Source organism: Silurus meridionalis, chromosome 3 (genome assembly GCF_014805685.1).
Source record: "Silurus meridionalis isolate SWU-2019-XX chromosome 3, ASM1480568v1, whole genome shotgun sequence".
NCBI lineage: Eukaryota > Metazoa > Chordata > Actinopteri > Siluriformes > Siluridae > Silurus > Silurus meridionalis.
Genome location: NC_060886.1, coordinates 2,127,131 through 2,147,675, shown reverse-complemented (window position 1 = coordinate 2,147,675; position 20,545 = coordinate 2,127,131). Strand labels below are relative to the sequence as shown.

The 20,545-nt window shown below is 47.1% G+C and overlaps 1 non-coding gene across 1 annotated transcript; it reads left to right on the top strand.

The window, feature by feature from the left end:
* The first annotated feature begins 20,153 nt into the window (after positions 1-20,153).
* Positions 20,154-20,224, top strand: trnag-gcc. Its single transcript has one exon. It is a non-coding gene; the product is annotated as a tRNA-Gly (tRNA).
* The last annotated feature ends 321 nt before the right edge of the window (positions 20,225-20,545 follow it).

Sequence of the window (20,545 nt, the reverse complement as noted above, 5' to 3'; positions counted from 1 at the left end):
ATATATATATATATATATATATATATATATATATATATATATATATATACAGTGGAACCTCGAGTCATGACCGCATGCTCGCGACTTTCATTCCGACCGGCGACTCTCATTCAGATCGGCTCGTGAGCAACCGCGAGCTGCTCAAAACGCTAGTTTTAACATTTCTAATCAAGGTTTATCTCATTAAAATTGTCTAAAAATGCTTTAAAACTATTTTTATTATGCATTATTCATTTAAACTATAAAATATAACATACTGTATTGTACTGTATTTTCTGTACTTCTACTGCATACTTTACTGTACCTGTACTTTATTTTTTAATTAAGCATTGTAATTGCTGTTAATTTACATAAAGTATTGTTAAAATAGTCTAATAATTAAGTGTTATGCAGTGAAATAGTGTTATTTACTCATTTAAATCGATTTCGTATAGTGTTCTTTGGGTTTTACTGGGTTAGAAGGCGATCAAAGGTCGCGAAAATTGAACTCGCGACCGGTCTTGGTCCCTAACCTCATGAGCTCGAGGTTCCACTGTATATATATATATATATATATATATATATATATATATATATATATATATATACTGTATGTATATATATATATATATATATATATATATATATATATATATATATATATATATTCACAGTGAGGAAAATAAGTATTTGAACACCCTGCTATTTTGCAAGTTCTCCCACTTAGAAATCATGGAGGGTCTGAAATTGTCCTCGTAGGTGCATGTCCATTGTGAGAGACATAATCTAAAAAATATCCAGAAATCACAATATATGATTTTTAAACTATTTATTTGTATGATACAGCTGCAAATAAGTATTTGAACACCTGTCTATCAGCTAGAATTTATTATCCTAAATTAGATGCACCTGTTTGATCTCGTTAGCTGCATAAAGACATCTGTCCACCCCATACAATCAGTAAGAGTCCAACTACTAACATGGCCAAGGCCAAAGAGCTGTCCAAAGACACTAGAGACAAAATTGTACACCTCCACAAGGCTGGAAAGGGCTACGGGAAATTGCCAAGCAGCTTGGTGAAAAAGGTCCACTGTTGGAGCAATCATTAGAAAATGGAAGAAGCTAAACATGACTGTCAATCTCCTCGGACTGGGGCTCCATGCAAGATCTCACCGTGGGGTCTCAATGATCCTAAGGAAGGTGAGAAATCAGCCCAGAACTACACGGGAGGAGCCTTGTCAATGACCTGATAAGAGCTGGGACCACCGTTTCCAAGGTTACTGTTGGTAATACACTAAGAGGTCATGTTTGAAATCATGCATGGCACGGAAGGTTCCCCTGCTTAAACCAGCACATGTTCAGGCACGTCTTAAGTTTGCCAATGACCATTTGGATGATCCAGAGGAGTCATGGGAGAAAGTCATGTGGTCAGATGAGACCAAAATAGAACTTTTGGGTCATAATTCCACTAAACGTGTTTGGAGGAAGAAGAATGATGAGTACCATCCCAAGAACACCATCCCTACTGTGAAGCATGGGGTGGTAGCATCATGCTTTGGGGTGTTTTTCTGCACATGGGACAGGGCGACTGCACTGTATTAAGGAGAGGATGACCGGGGCCATGTATTGCAGATTTTGGGAACAACCTCCTTCCCTCAGTTAGAGCATTGAAGATGGGTCGAGGCTGGGTCTTCCAACATGACAATGACCAAGCACACAGCCAGGATAACCAAGGAGTGGCTCTGTAAGAAGCATATCAAGGTTCTGGCATGGCCTAGCCAGTCTCCAGACCTAAACCCAATAGAGAATCTTTGGAGGAGCTCAAACTCTGTGTTTCTCAGCGACAGGCCAGAAACCTGACTGATCTAGAGAAGATCTGTGTGGAGGAGTGGCCAAAATCCTCCTGCAGTGTGTGCAAACCTGGTGAAAAACTACAGGAAACATTTGACCTCTGTAATTGCAAACAAAGGCTACTGTACAAAATATTAACATTGACTTTCTCAGGTGTTCAAATACTTATTTGCAGCTGTATCATACAAATAAATAGTTAAAAATCATATATTGTGATTTCTGGATTTTTTTAGATTATGTCTCTCACAGTGGACATGCACCTACGATGACAGTTTCAGACCCCTCCATGATTTCTAAGTGGGAGAACTTGCAAAATAGCAGGGTGTTCAAATACTTATTTTCCTCACTGTATATATATATATATATATATATATATATATATATATATATATATATATATATACACACGTATATATATAATTGCGAATAAAAAAGAAATACAATAATTTACAAATCTCATAAACTTATAGATATTTTATTCACAATAGATAACATATCAATGTTGAAAGTAAGACATTTTGAAATGTCATGCCAAATATTGGCTCATTTTGGATTTCATGAGAGCGACACATTACAAAAAATTCAGGACAGTTAGCAATAAGAGGCTTGTACAAAAGCTGTACATATAGAAAAATGTACATATAGGAAACAGCTGGAGGACCAATTTGTAACTTATTAGGTCAATTAGCAACATGATTGGGTATGAAAAGAGCCTCTCAGAGTGGCAGTGTCTCTCAGAAGTCAAGATGGGCAGAGGATCACCAATTCCCCCAATGCTGCAGTGAAAAATAGTGGAGCAATATCAGAAAGGAGTTTTTCAGAGATAAATTGCAAAGAGTTTGAAGTTCTCATCATCTACAGTGCATAATAACATCCAAAGACTCAGAGAATCTGGAACATCTCTGTGCATAAGGGTGAAGGCTGGAAAACCCTACTGGATGCCTGTGATCTTCAGGCCCTTAGACGGCACTGCACTGTAATGGAAATCACAGCATGTGCTCAGGAATACTTCAATCACAATCCACTGTGCCATTCGCCGTTGCCGGTTAAAACTCTATAGGTTAAAAAAGAAGCCATATCTAAACATGATCCAGAAGCACAGGTGTTTTCTCTGGGCCAAGGCTCATTTAAAATGAACTGTGGCAAAGTGGAAAATTGTTCTGTGGTCAGACTAATCAAAATTTGAAGCACTTTTTGGAAAACTGGGATGCCCTGTCATCCGGACTAAAGAGGATAAGGACAACCCAAGTTGTTATCAGCGCTCAGTTCAGAAGCCTGAATCTCTGATAGTATGGGGTTGCATGAGTGCATGTGGCATGGGCAGCTTACACATGTGGAAAGGCACCATCAATGCTCGAGGTATATCCAAGTTCTAGAACAACATATGCGCCCATCCAGACGTCGTCTCTTTCAGGGAAGACCTTGCATTTTCCAACATGACAATGCCAGACCACATACTGCATCAATTACATCATGGCTGCGTAGAAGAAGGATCCAGATACTGAAATTAAATTAAATTAAATTTTAATTTTTATTTGTATAGCGCTTTTAACAATGAACATTGTCTCAAAGCAGCTTTACACAGATTAAAAGTGAATATGTTCTTTATAAGTAAGTTTGTCCCGGTGGCGACTGTGGTGAAGGAAAAACTCCCCAAGATGGCATAAGGAAGAAACCTTGAGAGGAACCGGACACAAAGGGAAACCCGTCCTCATCTGGGTTGCACCGAATGAAATGGCCAGCCTGCAGTCCAGATCTTTCACCCATAGAAAACATATGGTGCATCATAAAGAGGAAGATGCGACAAAGAAGACCTCAGACAGTTGAGCAACTAGAAGCCTGTATTAAACAAAAATGGGCGCTGTGCGACCAGACACCAGTGTGACAAATAAACAATACATTGAATAAAGAACGGCGGTGACGCCTGTGAACCGACCTGTTGTGGCTGTCCTTTTTCCTCCCTCCCACTCGCTCTCCCACAGTGGTGCCAAAACCCAGGAAAAAGGAACACAGGTCGGGCAGACATGGAACCGTCACCGTTGGCGGACCTAGTGAAGGCGATCGCGGAGCTCCAGCAGACCCAGCATCAGACGCTCCTCCAGGTGTGTGCGGAGCAGGAGCAACGGTTCGAAGCGGTGGTCTGAGCCCAGGTGGAGGCGGCGTTCCGTGAGGCTCTGGGGGCAAGAGAGGCCCCGGCCAGCCCCCCTCCCGTCCTCCCCCATGCATTCCACTAACCAAGATTGGTACGCAGGATGATGTTGAGGCCTTCCTGGAGCTGTTCGAGCGTGTGGCGGCCGCCGGAGAGTGGACCAGAATGGAGAGAGCTCTCCGCCTGCTGCTTTCCGGAGAAGCCCAGCTTGTGGCCCAGCAGCTATCGGCTGACCATATGCTGGAGTACGGCGATCTGAAGCGAGCCATCCCCCAGCGAGTGGACACCAGAGCAAGACCGACAGCGTTTCCATGCGTTGATGCTACGCGAGGTCGGCCAGCCGTTCGCGTTCGCTCACTAGCTTCGGGATGCGTGCCAGAGGTGGCTGCTGAACAAGGACCGAAGCGCGGACGAGGTCATGGATTGCGTGGTCTTGGAGCAGTTCGTCGCGCGTCTTCCGCCGCGGACAGCGGCGTGGGTTTAGTGCCAGGCACCGTAAACCGTGGAGAAGGCAGTGCAGCTGGCAGAGGACCACTTGTAGGCGTACGCAGCGACGGCCGGGACCTGCCTGGCTCTTCCCCCTCTCCCCCTATCTCCCTACCCCGGAAACGGGGGCCGATTCCCTCGAAGCCGGTGGCTCGGCCACGAGCCCCTCCCTCTTCCGTTTCCGCTTCCTCTCCCTCTGTTTTTTTTTCTCACAGATCTGTGCCGCTATCTCCACAGGTGGGTGAGGCAACTCGCGCGGGGGTGGAACGGAAGCCTGGGCCGGTCTGTTGGTGCTGCAGGGAGCCGGGACATTTCCTGGACCAGTGTCCTGTCATGGATGTGGGGCTGTGGGTTCGGGTCCCCGAGGCGCCAAAGGCTGCCCCCGATCAAGTGGGAATGTACCGCATACCGGTGAGTATCCAAGGGGGTACGCACCAGGCGTTGCTGGACTCGGGCTGCGAACAGACCGCTATCCACCAAAGCCTGGTGCGGTGCGAGGTATTGGACGCGGCACGTCGAGTGAAGGTGAGGTGTGTGCACGGGGATGTTCACGAATATCCGGTGGTGGAGTGAATGCGGCGGTTAGTCCCCGCCTCCCCATCCGCTGATCTTGGGCACGAACTGGTCCGCGGATGGGACATGCGCTTCGGGGAAGCCGAGCGGGACGCGTGCTGTGTTGGCTGGGGAGGCGGCGTCAGAAACGCCCGTCCCGCCCCAGACAGATTCTGCCCTACGGGAGATTTCCCCCCGGGGATTTCCCCCTTGAGCAGTCGCGGGATGAAACGCTCCGACACGCCTTCGACCAGGTGAGAGCAATCGATGGTCAGCGTATCTAGCCTGATAGCATGCTTTCGTATCCCTACTGATGCAGGACGCACGAACCGGTGAAGAAACGACCCAGTTGCTGGTCCCAAGGAGCCGCAGGGAGCTTCTGTTTCATGCGGCTCACCACAATCCGATTGCAGGCCACCTGGGCAGCGCGAAAACACTAGGCCGTCTAACGGAGCGGTTTTACTGGCCAGGCATTCACAGCGATGTGCATCGATGGTGTGCGGCATGCCGGGAATGTCAGCTGGTAAATCCACCGGCCATCCCTAAAGCACCTTTGTGACCCCTGCCCCTGATTGAGGTCCCGTTCGAGAGAATCGGTATGGACCTTATCGGTCCGTTAGAGCGAACTGCGCGCGGGCATCGTTTCGCGTTAGTCATAGTGGATTATGCGACCCGATACCTGGAAGCCGTGCCTCTCCACAGCATCTCTGCGCGTAGCATTGCTGAAGTGCTTTTTCGCATCATCTCCCGTGTCGGGATTCCGAAAGAGATCCTAACCGACCAGGGCACGGTGTTTATGTCACGGACGCTTGGCGAACTGTACGAGCTGTTGGGGATTAAAGCGATTCGCACCAGCGTTTAACCGACGGTCTGGTGGAGCGCTTTAATAGGACCCTGAAGAGCATGATCCGAAAGTTCGTACAGGGGGATGCACAGAATTGGGATAAATGGCTCGAGCCCTTGTTGTTCGCAGTACAAGATGTCCCACAAGCCTCCACAGGGTTTTCCCCATTTTAATTGCTTGACGGCCGTAAGCTGCGCGGAGTACTAGACGTGCTCTGGGAAAATTGGGAGGAGGGACCTTCAAGCGCAAAGAATGAAATCCAATACGTCCTGGACCTGAAAGCAAAACTCCATTCACTAGGACAATTAACCTTGGAGAATTTGCTACAGGCACAGGAACGGCAAACCCGGCTGTGCGACAAGGGCGCGAGGCTACGGCATTTCACACCGGGGGACAAAGTCCTCGTTCTGCTACCCACGTCAAGCTCTAAATTACTCGCCAAGTGGCAAGGGCCTTTCGTGGGGGATGTTGACTATGAGGTGCGGCGCACGGACAGGGGCGGGGCGCTCAAGGTGTACCATCTCAATCTCCTGAAACCGTGGAACGAGGCGGTGCCTGTGTCTCTAGCGACAGTGATCCCTGAGAGAGAGGAGCTGGGACTGGAGGTAAGACCGAAAACCGCGTCAGAACCCGCCTCGGTCCCCTGTGGAGACCACCTCTCGCCGTAGCAGAGAGCACAGGTTGCAGAATTACAGCAAGAGTTTGTGGACGTGTTCTCTCCCCTGCCTGGGCGAACGAATCTCATAGAACACCATATCGAGACATCTCCCGGGGTCGTGGTGCACAGTCGCCCGTACCGCCTGCCCGAAGACAAAAAGAACGTGGTACGGGAGGAACTTCAGGCAATGCTCAACATGGGGGTGGTCAAGGAGTCCCACAGTGACTGGAGCATCCCGGTGGTCTTGGTTCCCAAGCCCGACGGGTCGGTCCGGTTCTGTGTGGACTATCGTAAGGTCTAAGCGGTGTCGAAGTTCGACGCGTATCCAATGCCTTGCATCGACGAGCTGCTTGATCAGTTAGGTGCGGCTCGCTTTTATTTAACACTGGATTTAACCAAGGGATATTGGCAGATCCCCTTGACGCCAATATCCCTGGAAAAAAAGGCTTTCTCCACTCCGTTCGGTTTACACCAGTTCGTCACACTTCCGTTCGGTTTGTTCGGAGCCCCGGCGACGTTTCAACGTCTGATGGACCGGATTCTCCGTCCGCACAACGGTTATGCTGCTGCGTATCTACATGACATTGTCATTTATAGCAATGACTGGCCGCGGCATCTGCAACACCTCAGGGCGGTCCTGCGGACCTTGAGACGGGCAGGGCTCACGGCGAACCCGAAGAAGTGCGCGATTGGGCGGGTGGAGGTACGGTATCTGGGTTTCCACTTGGGTCATGGGCAGGTGCGTCCCCAGATTGACAAGACGGCAGCGATTGCGGCCTGTCCGAGACCTAAGTCCAAAAAGGAGGTGAGACGGTTTCTGGGGCTGGCGAACTATTACAGGAGATTCATCCCTATGTTTTACATTTACATTTACATTTGTGGCATTTAGCAGATGCCCTTATCCAGAGCGACGTACAAAAGTGATTTAAATCTCTAGTAATGAATAAATCTACACTGGTACGCAAGATTACAAACTCAGTATAAATATAACTCGAATTCTACAAACTTGGAAAGTGCTAATTTAGGTATTTCAGGAAGAGGTAGGTCTTCAGTCGTCGATTAAAGATAATCAGGGACTCTGCTGTACGGACATCTAGGGGAAGTTCATTCCACCACCTCAGTTCGGTGCCAGAACAGAGAAGAGCCTTGAAGTGTACTTACCTCTCATTCTGAGAGAAGGTGGTACCAGTCGAGCAGTGCTGGAGGATCTCAGACAGCGTGGTGCAGTGCGAGATGTGATGAGGTCACTGAGGTAAGATGGTGCTGGTCCATTTTTGGCCTTGTAGGCAAGCATCAGTGTTTTGAATCTGATACGTGCAGCTACTGGAAGCCAGTGAAGGGAGTGCAGCAGTGGGGTGGTGTGGGAAAACTTGGGCTGATTGAACACAAGTCGTGCCGCTGTGTTTTGGATCATTTGCAGTGGACGAATAGCGTTCAGGGGAAGACCTGCCAGCAGAGAGTTGCAGTAGTCAAGTCTTGAAATGACAAGAGACTGAACAAGCACCGGGCAGCCTGTATGGACAGAAATGGTCGAATCCTTCGGATGTTATAGAGAAGAAATCGACAAGAACGAGCAACATTAGCGACATGTGGGAAAGAAGACAGTTCATTGTCCATAGTTACCCCAAGGTTACGAGCAGTGGCTGAAGGGAAGAGCAGAGAGTCATGAAGTGTTATTTGGAGATCTTGACCTGGGGATGAATCACCTGCGATGATCAGCAGTTCTGTTTTGCTGGGGTTGAGTTTAAATTGGTGAGCACTCATCCATAAAGATATGTCTGACAAGCATGCTGAGATCCGAGCAGAAGCTGTGGTATCTGATGGAGGGAAAGAAAAGATGAGTTGAGTGTCATCTGCATAGCAGTGATAAGAAAACCCATGTGAGGATATGACTTCACCAATGGAGTGGGTATAGAGGGAGAAAAGGAGGGGACCAAGTAGAGAGCCTTGTGGGACACCAGTGGTGAGTCTGCATGGGGCAGATGTGGATCCCCTCCATGTTACCTGGTATGAGCGACCTTCCAGGTAGGAAGCAAACCATTCCCATGCTGTTTCGCAGATACCAAGGCTTTTCAGGGTTGACAAAAGTGTCTTGTGGTTGAATGTGTCAAATGCTGCTGAAAGGTCCAGAAAGATAAGTACAGATGACAGCTTGGCTGACCGAGCAGCATGTAGTTTCTCAGAAACAGCCAATAGGGCCATCTCTGTGGAATGTGCCGCTTTGAACCCAGACTGGTTCAGATCATGGAGGTTGTTCTGTGAGAGATAGACAGACAGTTGGTTAAAAACAGTGCATTCCAGAGATTTAGAAAGAAAGGAGAGAAGTGATACCGGTCTGTAGTTGTTGATGTCTGATGGATCCAGAGCAGGTTTCTTCAAGATAGGAATGACCCTTGCTTGCTTAAAGGTAGTTGGTACATAGCCAGATGTTAATGACCCGTTGATGATTGTGGAGATGAAGGGCAGGAGATCTTGCGTGATGGTATGGAGTGTAGTTGAAGGGATTGGATCCAGAGGACAGGTGGTGGGATTGCAAGATTGGATGACTTGCAGTATCTCATCTTCTGTTAAGGTTGAGAAGCTTGACAGAGACGTAGTGGATTTTTGTCTGTGTTGTGTAGTCATTGTTGGAGAGGAAGTGAAGGTCTGGCAGATTTTCTTAATCTTCTCATCATAGAAGGAGGCAAAGTCATTAGCAGTCAGGGAGGATGGAGCAGGTGCAGCAGGGGGGTTTAGTAGAGAAGAGAAGATGTTGTGAAGCTTACAAGGATCTTACAAGCTTACAAGGATCTTGCGCAGGAGACGGGGTCAGGAAGAGATGAAAGAGTACATGAAGTTACAGAGGAGGCAGAGATAGAGTGAAGGTTAGGACGGATAAGAGAGACATGTAAATTATTTTTAGGTTGAATAGGAAGAGTGATTAAAAAGGAAACCAGGTGATGATCAGAGATTGGAAGTGGAGTGGCAGTCATGTCTGTAGCTGGAGTAGGGCGGGTGAAAACCAGGTCCAGGACATTTCCTCCCTTGTGTGTTGGAGGGCAGCTGTTTAATGTCAAGGAGAAGGTATTCAGAAAAGGCAAGAGGCAAGATGACTGAAGTTTGTCGGATGGGAGGTTGTTTTCGGACATCACCAGCTCGCTGACCGATCTCACTAAAAAGGGAGCTCCAGATCCGGTCCAGTGGTTGGAGCCGTGCCAACAGGCTTTTACGCGTGCTAAAGCCGCGCTCTGCGGAGGTCCGCTTTTGCATGCACCTGATTTCTCTCTTCCCTTTGTTTTGCAGACTGACGCGTCGGATGGAGGGCTGGGGGCAGTGTTGTCCCAGATGGTGGAGGGGGAGGAACGGCCGGTGCTGTTCATAAGCTGTAAGCTGTCGGTACGGGAAAGACGGTACAGCACTATCGAGAGGGAGTGCCTGGCCATCAAATGGGCGGTCCTCACTCTCCGTTACTATCTCTTGGGACGGGCCTTCACCCTCTGTTTGGACCACACCCCGCTCCAGTGGCTCCATCGCATGAAAGATACAAACGCGCGGATCACTTGGTGGTATCTGGCACTTCAGCCATTTAAGTTCGAGGTGGTCACAGACCAGGGGCGCAGATGGTCGTAGCCAACTTCCTCTCGGGATGGGGGGGAGTCGGTGGCGGGCCGGACGGCTCCCCGGCCTGAGTCGGGTGGTGGGGGTGTGTGGCAGCGGGGGCGTGGCCGAGCGTCAGTTTGTGAATGGGGGCAGGGCAGGACGCAGGATTTACTAATAAGACCTGATGTCTGTGCTCTCTTTTCAGTGATCAGGAGGCGCATAAAAGCCGAGGAAACGGAGGCGTGTGAGGGTGTGTGTGCCAGAAGTGCTGTGTGAGCACTGTGCGACCAGACACCAGTGTGACAAATAAACAATACATTGAATAAAGAACGGCGGTGATGCCTGTGAACCGACCTGTTGTGGCTGTCCTTTTTCCTCCCTTGAAATACCCCTCCCTTTGTGTTAGAAAACCCTTCTCTTTTCCGGTGTTGTGGGGAAGGGGCAGTTTGTCCATTCCATGTTGGTCCAGTTTCCTGGTGAACAAAGTCACAAAATATGTATTCTTGCAGAACTAATGAACTTACAGGGAGCAATGCTGTAAAAAAAAAAAATTCAGTTGAAAACAATTTAGGCAAAAATCTTTCTGGGGTGGGAATTGCAGCTGTGTGCTGGTAGACATGGCTTGCTGGCCATCAGTCTTCCTCTTCATCACATCTTTCCACTACTATGGATTATTGCCCTCTTGGTTATCTTTCCAACTCTGTTATGGAGAATTTCTCCTATCTGACCCAAGAAAAGAAGAGGTCTGCCTTGAGAGCAAACTATGTAGAGCTGAACGTAGTGCATGATCTTTAAGTCCCTTATCTAGGACATATTTGCCTCTGCTAAAAGACACACTATTGCCACTAGATGTCCCCAAATCCTTTTATATTAGCAGTTCCCAAACTTTTTTAAACCACAGATTTTATGTAAGATAATTTTTTCCATGTACCGTGTGTGTGTGTGTGTGTGTGTGTGTGTGTGTGTGTGTGTGTGTGTGTGTGTGTGTGTGTGACTCATGGATTCGTGCAGGCTTGATTACAGTTTTTCTCAGTCACTTTGGAGCATTTCTCAGATCAGAAATGAAATTCTCAAAACTACTTGTTCAACCTCCACATAATTTAGTCATTTGTGCTCATCATACAAACATTTCTCGTTGCTTTGATCAAATTGCGAATACTTTGTTACATCATTTAATCGATTGTGTACAAGTGTCTGCTTTTTCCTACATTATCAGTTGTTTGTGTCATGTTGATCAAAATATATTATACTAGTTTTACCTAAATAAATTTAACCCCCAAAACATTTAGGCATCAGTTCATTGCATAATTCCTGTAAACCAGTTGTCAAAATTTGTCAAGCTCTTCTTCATCACAGTTCTATTAAACTTTTTTGGTAAATGTGTCTTGAATTGATAAATTGTGCAGATGAACCTTGAATGTCACTAATGAAGGGGCGTGTTCACTTTCAAATCAACCAATAATCAACTAGTTCTCTAAAATAGGTCAAGGCTGAATCTCATGAACCTTTACTGTAATTGGCGAGTGTATATAAAAAGAGCAAAACAGATTTACAATTGTTAAAAATGGATGAACAACTAGGAAACGAACATGGTCAAGAGCCAAGAATAAGGATGCATGCTGAAAGGGGAAGGAGGCAAAATAGAGGAAGAGAAAGAAGAGGCCAGAGATATAAACACATTTTAGATGAAATTAGAGCCACTGTTGTGGACCATCTCTTGGTTACGACCGTAACCCTAGTTCCCCCCGAGGGAACGAGACGCTGCATCGAAACGCTATGGGAATGCCCTGTGTGACCAAGCTCTGAACCACGTGTGTAATCTGACCAATAGGTGTTTGGGACGTGACGTCATCAGCGGGCGACGTCGCATCAAAAGGAAGCTACAAATGGCTGCGAGATGGACAAGACGCTAGCTTCTGCGAGAGAAGGTATGCGCCGCAGGGACTCAGGGAGTGTGGCATGGAGACGCAGCGCCTGCCCCTCGGGAACTAGGGTTACGGTCATAACCTAGAGACGTTCCCCTTTAGGAACTCCAGCTGCGTCGAAACACTATGGGAACGAGTGTCCAATCACGCCACACTAACCAGACCCTGCCTAGAAAGTGAAGGGCATCGGCACCAGCACGTAGGATAGAGGAAACCGGGGTTGCTCTAAGGTCAAGGTCATAGAACCTGACAAAGGTCAGGGGGGTGGACCAACCCGCAGCATCACAGATGTCCTGGAGTGACACTCCAGCGGACCAGGCCGTATAGGCCGCCATACTCCGGGTGGACTGAGCTCTGATCCCCAGCGGCGCGGGGAGGCCAGAGGACTCGTGAGCCAAAACAATCGCATCCACTACCCATCTGCTTAAAGTCTGCTTATTGGCCGGGAAACATTTCCTGTTAGGGCCGTAGCAGACAAGCAGCTGCTCCGACTTCCTCCACGGACTCGTCCTGCTCGCACTGGACATAGTCGGTGCTGTCGCTCCTGTTTGGGGGCTGTAAATAGAGGAGGGCAGTATGCCTGCAACACGACAGGACATGAGGGAGCCGAAGGCACCTTAGGTACCTACCCAGGTTTCGGATAGAGAAACGCTCTGGCCATGCCAAGGGCAAACTCCAGGCGAGACGGGGCCACAGACAGAGCCTGTAGATACCCGATCCTCTTCAGGGAAGAAATCGCCAAGAAGAAGGTGGTCTTAATAGACAGAAACCTAAGGGCCACATCGGCTAATGGCTCGAAGGGGGGCTCAGATAGAGCCGCCAGCACAACTGCCAGATCCCAGACAGGCACTCTGGGTCACGTCCCGGGCCTCAGCCTCCGGGTGCCGCAGAGGAAACGTGTCACCAATGGGTGCCTACCCAGCGACTGCCCCGCAGGCGGGGTGCCATATGGCGCGATGGCAGACACGTAAACCATCAGGGTCAGAGGGGTTAACCCTGCAGCAAACTGCTCCTGTAAGAACTTCAGAACTGAACCGATCGGGCAGTTAATAGGTTCCAGGCAATGGTGCTCGCACCAAGATGTGAACAGTCGCCATCGTGCGGCGTACGACCTCCTCGTAGAGGGAGCTCTGGAGTGGAGAAGGGTTTCTACTACCTCGGTAGAGAAACCACCCGCTACGAACTGTGCCTCTTCAGGGGCCACAGCCACAGCCTCCACAACTCTTGTCAGAGAGGGCCCTCGAGTAGAGACACCAGATCCCGCAAACCATGGTTTGCCCGGCCATCGAAGCGCTACCAGGAGGAGACGGACTCCATCCCGGCTAACTCTCTCCAGAACTCCAGGGAACAGTGCGATCGGGGAAAAGGCCACGACTGTACCATGGCATCCAGCCCTAACGGGGCTGGATGAGAGAGAGAGAACCAGAGGGGACAGTGCGAGGTCTCCTGGGTCACAAAAAGATCCACCTGGGCTCTGTAGAACCTCTGCCATATGAGCTCCACCACCTTGGGGTGGAGACGCCATTCCCCAGGCCTCGGCCCCTGCCTCGACAGGGCGTCTGCTCTGACATTCAACCGTCCCGGGATGTAAATGGCCCTTAAAGATAGGAGCCTGTCCCGAGACCACAAGAGGACCGCTCGTGCTAGCTTGTACAAGGGGTGAGATCGGAGACCCCCTTGGTGGTTGATGTAAGAGACCACCGCAGTATTGTCTGTGCGGACCAACACATGGCGATCTCTCAGGTCCGGGAGGAAGTGCTTTAACCCCAAAAACACTGCCATCATCTCCAGGTAATTTATGTGCCACGAGAGACGTGGGCCGCTCCACAGACCTTGGGCGGAGTGGCCACTCATGACCTTTCCCCACCCCGTGAGGGAAGCGTCCGTTGTTAGCATCACGTGACGACACAGAGTCCCCAACACGGGGCCAAGGGACAGAAACGTTCGGTCTTTCCAAACATCGAAGGGCACGCCACAAGACCTTGATAGTACGATGCGGGTTTTCCCTGAGGGAGAACCCCCTGCCCCAGAGCATCCAATCACGTAGCAGGTCAGCCTGGTATGCCTGTAACACACCCATGGTGTGGAGACATTTACATTTACATTTACATTTGTGGCATTTAGCAGACGCCCTTATCCAGAGCGACGTACAAAAGTGCTTTGAGTCTCTAGTAATGAATAAATCTACACTGGTACGCAAGATTACAAACTTAATATAAATATAACTCGAATTCTACAAACTTGGAAAGTGCTAATTTAGGTATTTCAGGAAGAGGTAGGTTTTCAGTCATCGTTTGAAGATAGTCAGAGACTCTGCTGCACGGACATCTAGGGGAAGTTCATTCCACCACCTCGGTGCCAGAACAGAGAAGAGCCTTGAGGTGTACTTACCTCTCATTCTGAGAGAAGGAGGTACCAGTCGAGCAGTGCTGGAGGATCTCAGACAGTGTGGTGCAGTGCGAGATGTGATGAGGTCACTGAGGTAAGATGGTGCTGGTCCATTTTTGGCCTTGTAGGCAAGCATCAGTGTTTTGAATCTGATACGTGCAGCTACTGGAAGCCAGTGAAGGGAGCGCAGCAGTGGGGTGGTGTGGGAAAACTTGGGCTGATTGAACACAAGTCTGGCAGCTGCATTTTGGATCATTTGTAGTGGACGAATAGCGTTCAGGGGAAGACCTGCCAGCAGAGAGTTGCAGTAGTCAAGTCTTGAAATGACAAGAGACTGAACAAGCATCTGGGCAGCCTGTATGGACAGAAATTGTCGAATCCTTCGGATGTTATAGAGAAGAAATCGACAAGAACGAGCAACATTAGCAACATGTGGGAAAAAAGACAGTTCATTGTCCATAGTTACCCCAAGGTTACGAGCAGTGGCTGAAGGGAGAGCAGAGAGTCATGAAGTGTTATTTTGAGATCTTGACCTGGAGATGAATCACCTGGGATGATCAGCAGTTCTGTTTTGCTGGGGTTGAGTTTTAGTTGGTGAGCACTCATCCATAAAGATATGTCTGACAAGCATGCTGAGATCCGAGCGGAAGCTGTGGTGTCTGATGGAGGGAAAGAAAAGATGAGTTGAGTGTCATTTGCATAGCAGTGATAAGAAAACCCATGTGAGGATATGACTTTACCAATGGAGTGGGTATAGAGGGAGAAAAGGAGGGGACCAAGTACAGAGCCTTGTGGGACACCAGTGGTGAGTCTGCACGGGGCAGATGTGGATCCCCTCCATGTTACCTGGTATGAGCGACCTTCCAGGTAGGAAGCAAACCATTTCCATGCTGTTCCGCAGATACCAAGGCTCTTGAGGGTTGACAAAAGTGTCTTGTGGTTGACTGTGTCAAATGCTGCTGAAAGGTCCAGGAAGATAAGTACAGATGACAGCTTGGCTGACCGAGCAGCATGCAGTTTCTCAGAAACAGCCAAAAGGGCCGTCTCTGTGGAATGTGCCGCTTTGAACCCAGACTGGTTCGGATCATGGAGGTTGTTCTGTGAGAGATAGACAGACAGTTGGTTAAAAACAGTGCATTCCAGAGATTTAGAAAGAAAGGAGAGAAGTGATACCGGTCTGTAGTTGTTGATGTCTGATGGATCCAGAGCAGGTTTCTTCAAGATAGGAATGACCCTTGCTTGCTTGAAGGTAGTTGGTACATAGCCAGATGTTAATGACCCATTGATGATTGTGGAGATGAAGGGCAGGAGATCTTGCGTGATGGTCTGGAGCGTAGTTGAAGGAGACTACCCACAGCCTGACCTGCTGCCGCGTAAGCCTTCCCTACTAGAGCCGATGTAGCACGTAGCGGCTTAGTAGGGAAAACCAGGGCCCTCAGTGACGATGCTATGCTAGGAGAGAGATAGCTGGCATCGCCCCGTAGCCGCACACCTTAGCCCCAACTACGTTCGCGTAGAGCGAGGAGTGGTGAAAAGAAGTATGCGCTGAGTACGGGGTTTTCCAGGATCTGGACACCTCGGTGTGCAGATCGAAAAAAAAACGGCAAGCCCCGGTGCCGAGGAAGTGACACAGGACGCAGAAAACACTCGTCCAGCTTGTTGGGTGCGTGCTGTTTCTGCTGCTCCACTGGCCAAGCTAGATCCAGCTTAGCTATGGCTCGCGTCACGACATCGCGGAGTTCCTTATACAGCAAAGGCTCGCTAGCATCCATCAGCTCTCCTTCCTCGGAGGGAGAGGCATGTAATGCCACACTGCTCGCACCGGGAGAAGAAGCAGCTATCGGGCCTGCTTCTCCAAGAGAGCAGGAGCTCGATTCAGCAGACGAGGCTGAAGCGGACTCATCCGACTCCAACCCGGCTGCTATATCGGCCTGCGAGCCCCACGAGCTTCTACGAGATAATCATTTATTGTGTTGTTGGGGTTGTTTCTGAGTTCCTGGAGTGTTCGTCGATGGTACACATGGACACCGGTTGCTCCGATGTCCATATGTTGTGTAAGGCGGGCTACAAAGTGAAAGTAGCACAATTTTGGGTCCAGAGCGGCCGATGCGAGCTACTGCCGCGCTGCCATCTTGGATACGGATTCACTTGGATTCATTGCTAGAGAATCAAAGCACTTTTGTATGTTGCTTCGGACAAGGGCGTAAAATTCTGCAAATGTGCTGCCATGTCAATCTAATCTGCCCAGGGCCTTCAAAGTCTGTTCTGCTGGCCTTTTTTACCTAAGTCTGTATAATAAATAAATCTGTTTCATTAGCATTTTTTCTGTCCTCTGATTGCTTGGTCAAAGGGAGGCTGTAACAGTTTCCTTTTGACCAACAAATCAGAGGACAGAAAATTGGGCAGCAGAACAGACTTTAAAGGCCTGAATCTGGGTCTGAGTTCAACTTTTTTATGCCCACGGAGGAAGAGAAATTGATTTGGTCTTGGACATTCTTAAAAATCAATTTTTCAAGAAAAGCTAGACATCGTGAGGAGGTCGGCTAACCCCGAAGCTAGCTAGTTTGTCTTGTCAGGAGCCATGTATTAGAGGAAGGGGTTTGGCAGGGTGATGGCCCTGAACTATGTTTTCCATCAGCTACTGCTATTGACTTCTTCTCATGTAGTTAATCACTCACACTTGTTCCTTGTCACCATGATTAGCATTTAATTTAAACAAAGTCAAGTCAATTAGGCTTTTATTTTCATTTATTTTCATTTTCCAACCATATACAGTGCATTACACAGTAAAAGAAAACAGCGTTCACCTAGGACCAAGGTGCTACATAATACAACATGAATAAAAAAACACAAAACTATGCAAACTGGGGCATGACAGACTGTATGTGTGCAACATTTAGTGCAAAAACAACACAAGACAGTGAGACAATAAAAACAGTGACCAATATAGTAGATTTTTAATTTGTTCTAATAATAATAAATTCTGTACATGTAATCAGTTAATGTTTTAGTAGCAATTTGTTTAAACAGCAACTTTGTGAAACACTTTGTGAGCAGCTCACTTTTTAGTAAGTAGTTAAAAGGCTCGTGGAAACTGTTAGACAGTCTGTATGTGAGGGCCTGAATGCTTTTTACTGTTTTTACGGACAGCAGAAGGGTAAAGATTGTGTGTGAGAGATACAGTATGTTCTGCCAGCCACAATGCTAGTGGTTTGTGGATGCAGCATTTTGTAGTATGTCTATGATGGAGGAAAAGAGAGACCCTAATGATCTTCTCAGCCATCCTTACTATCTGCTGTAGGGTGTTGCAATCAGAGATGGCACAATTCCCAAACCAGGCAGTGATGCAGGTGCTCTCGATTGTCACTCTTTAGAATGGTGTGAGGATCGATGGTGAGAGCTGAGAAATCCTCAGCTTTTTCAAGAAGTAATGACACTGCTGGACTTGGACACTGACCAGGCGAGGTTCTCCTCCCGCTGAACACCAAGAAATTGGGTGGTGGTGTTGATCTTCACAGAGGTGCCAGCTGTTGAAATGGTTTTATAGTGGGTAAATTTATTAAATATAAAGCTCAAACAAATCATAGGGAAAAAAAATTTAATTGCAATTTATTTTTGAAAATATTTGAAAATAAGAATAAAAAAGAATGGCATAAAATGTATTCAATTCAATACATTTTTATTTGTATAGCGCTTTTAACAATGAGCATTGTCTCAAAGCAGCTTTACACAGTGATGAATAAGATCTTCTTTATAAGTGTAAATTTTGTCCCTAATAAAATTAGACAATGATAAAAAGGACAAAATGATAGACTTAGGACATAAGGACTACAAAATTTAAACAGGATTATAATTTCAATCAAATTATGATGTATATTACAGTTATTAATATGATGGTGTCCATGCTTACCAGTGTTTGGGGTTTGTGGAATTAAGGATGACAGTATTATGCTGTTTTGCATGTGCTTTAAATATATTCAGTCAAGCTGAAGTCAGAATGATGTAAGGTGAGTTGGCAGAAACATTGAAGCACAGCAACGAAGATGAAATCTCACTTTTTCATTTGGTTCCTGTTGGGACGTTTTGAGATGACCAGAAGCCTAGTAAAAGAATATCTTTATTCCCCACAGATAGTACGATTGTCTTCAGCTCAGGCTTATTGCAGAAAACATTTTGGGAGTTTGGCTAGCATCACATCGGAAGAGGAGTGCCAGGAAGCTGTGAAGGTTACAGGACAAAACTATTTTAAAGCTTGGATTGGGCTAAACAGAACTGAACCACATTTCAACATTTGGCAGTGGTCTGATAAAACACAATCAACATTCACAAAATGGAACCCTGGCGAACCTAATGACTGGCCACCAGGTGAAGCATGTGTTTTAATGACAAAAATGAGCTGGTATGATGTTTCCTGTGAAGGACAATATTCTACCATTTGTTCTAGGAAGTTCATGATGGTGAAGGAAAAGAAAACATGGGAAGAGGCTCTTAATCAATGCAGGAGTCATTACTCTGACTTGGTCTTTGTGGATTCTCAAACACAGCTCGACCTGCTCAAAATCGAGACTGAACAAGCTCAAACAGCCAGTGTGTGGACAGGACTGCGCTTCCACGATGGACAATGGTACTGGGTGAATGGAATGTCACTGGGGAGCCTGGTCTCACCACCTTTATGCCCAGTCAGGCCCTACCGCTGTGGTGCGTACAACTTCAACACAAACATCTGGGAGAACAGAGACTGCAATGACAAACTTAATTTCCTCTGCTATTAGAGTAGGTGAGTAATAACCATCCGAATTAGAATTTAAAAAGTAATGTCATAATGTCAAACAAGACCACCATGTGTATGAATAACCATCAATAACCATTGTTTTTGTTTTTCTTAAACAGATGGCTTTCAAATGGAATAAGAACATTTCGGTCAGGAAAAGGAGAAAAATAATTCTTCAAGAATTTATTCATTATGTATATTATGTATTATGTTTAACCCAGGATCATCATTTTGAAATAACAGAAAAATAATTTAAGCCTATTGTAAATTAGGGCAGGTTTTATTTAATTATATTGATTACTTTTGAATGTGTTTATATTCAAACATTGTATACGTTTGTGTAAATGGTTGGTGGTTGGTTTTTATTAAATTATATAAAATAACCTAGAAAGCTAGTGTTTTAAAATAAAATAGTACAAAGATTTATTAAGGCTTGATATTCTTTTAGGAATTGTTAACCAGGGTAGACTGATAATCTAGCTACACTATCTAGCATAATTTAGCAGCACTTATTGTACAGGTGTATGTGAACATAAACATAAGTGTGAGTGATTGCATTTGGAGTCCATGGCATGCAAGGGTATAGGAAGTCTGATGTGTTTTTTTTTCAATAAACAACATGGACTTTTTATAGTTTGTCTCTGCGTTTGTGTTTGTGCACTTCCCTATAACAGAGTCCAGACTTGCTGACAAAACAAACCAGCCAACCGTGAACCCAACAGCTCAGTCCCCAGCAGAGAACGGAATACTTCAGGGCACTTCATATACGAACTATAGCAGGCCAATTAATCTTAGATGAAATACTGAGCTGGGTGTCACTGCAGCCCCGATCACCGATGGGGGTGTTGCCCAGCTCTTGATCCCCACTGGTGGTGTTGCCCAGCTTCTGATCACCACAGCACAGGGGGCATCATACAGTCCTGGATGTAAACTCCACCCAAACTGCCTGCAGTGAAGAAACATCACATCAAGCATTGGTGGTTCAGTGGTAGAATTCTCGCCTGCCACACGGGAGGCCCGGGTTCGATTCCTGGCCAATGCAACAACATTTTTGCACTTTATGTGGCGAGGACAATTACTAGTCCTTAGCCCTGTGTATTCTGTTATGTAGTTTTAAGTTGTTTTATGTAGCACCAGGGTTCTGGGGGAACGTTGTTTCATTTCACTGTGTACTGCGTCAGCTATATATGGTTGAAATGACAATAAAAGCTTCTTCTTGACTTGACACATCAACCCAGCTGACATTTGGGTTCACACATTCCCCTATGCCAGAGCGTCTGCCTCACACATGGCTGATCCTGGTTCCATTCATATGTTTGCTGTCACTGATCACTCCTCACACTGCACTTTACTCCCTCAGGTC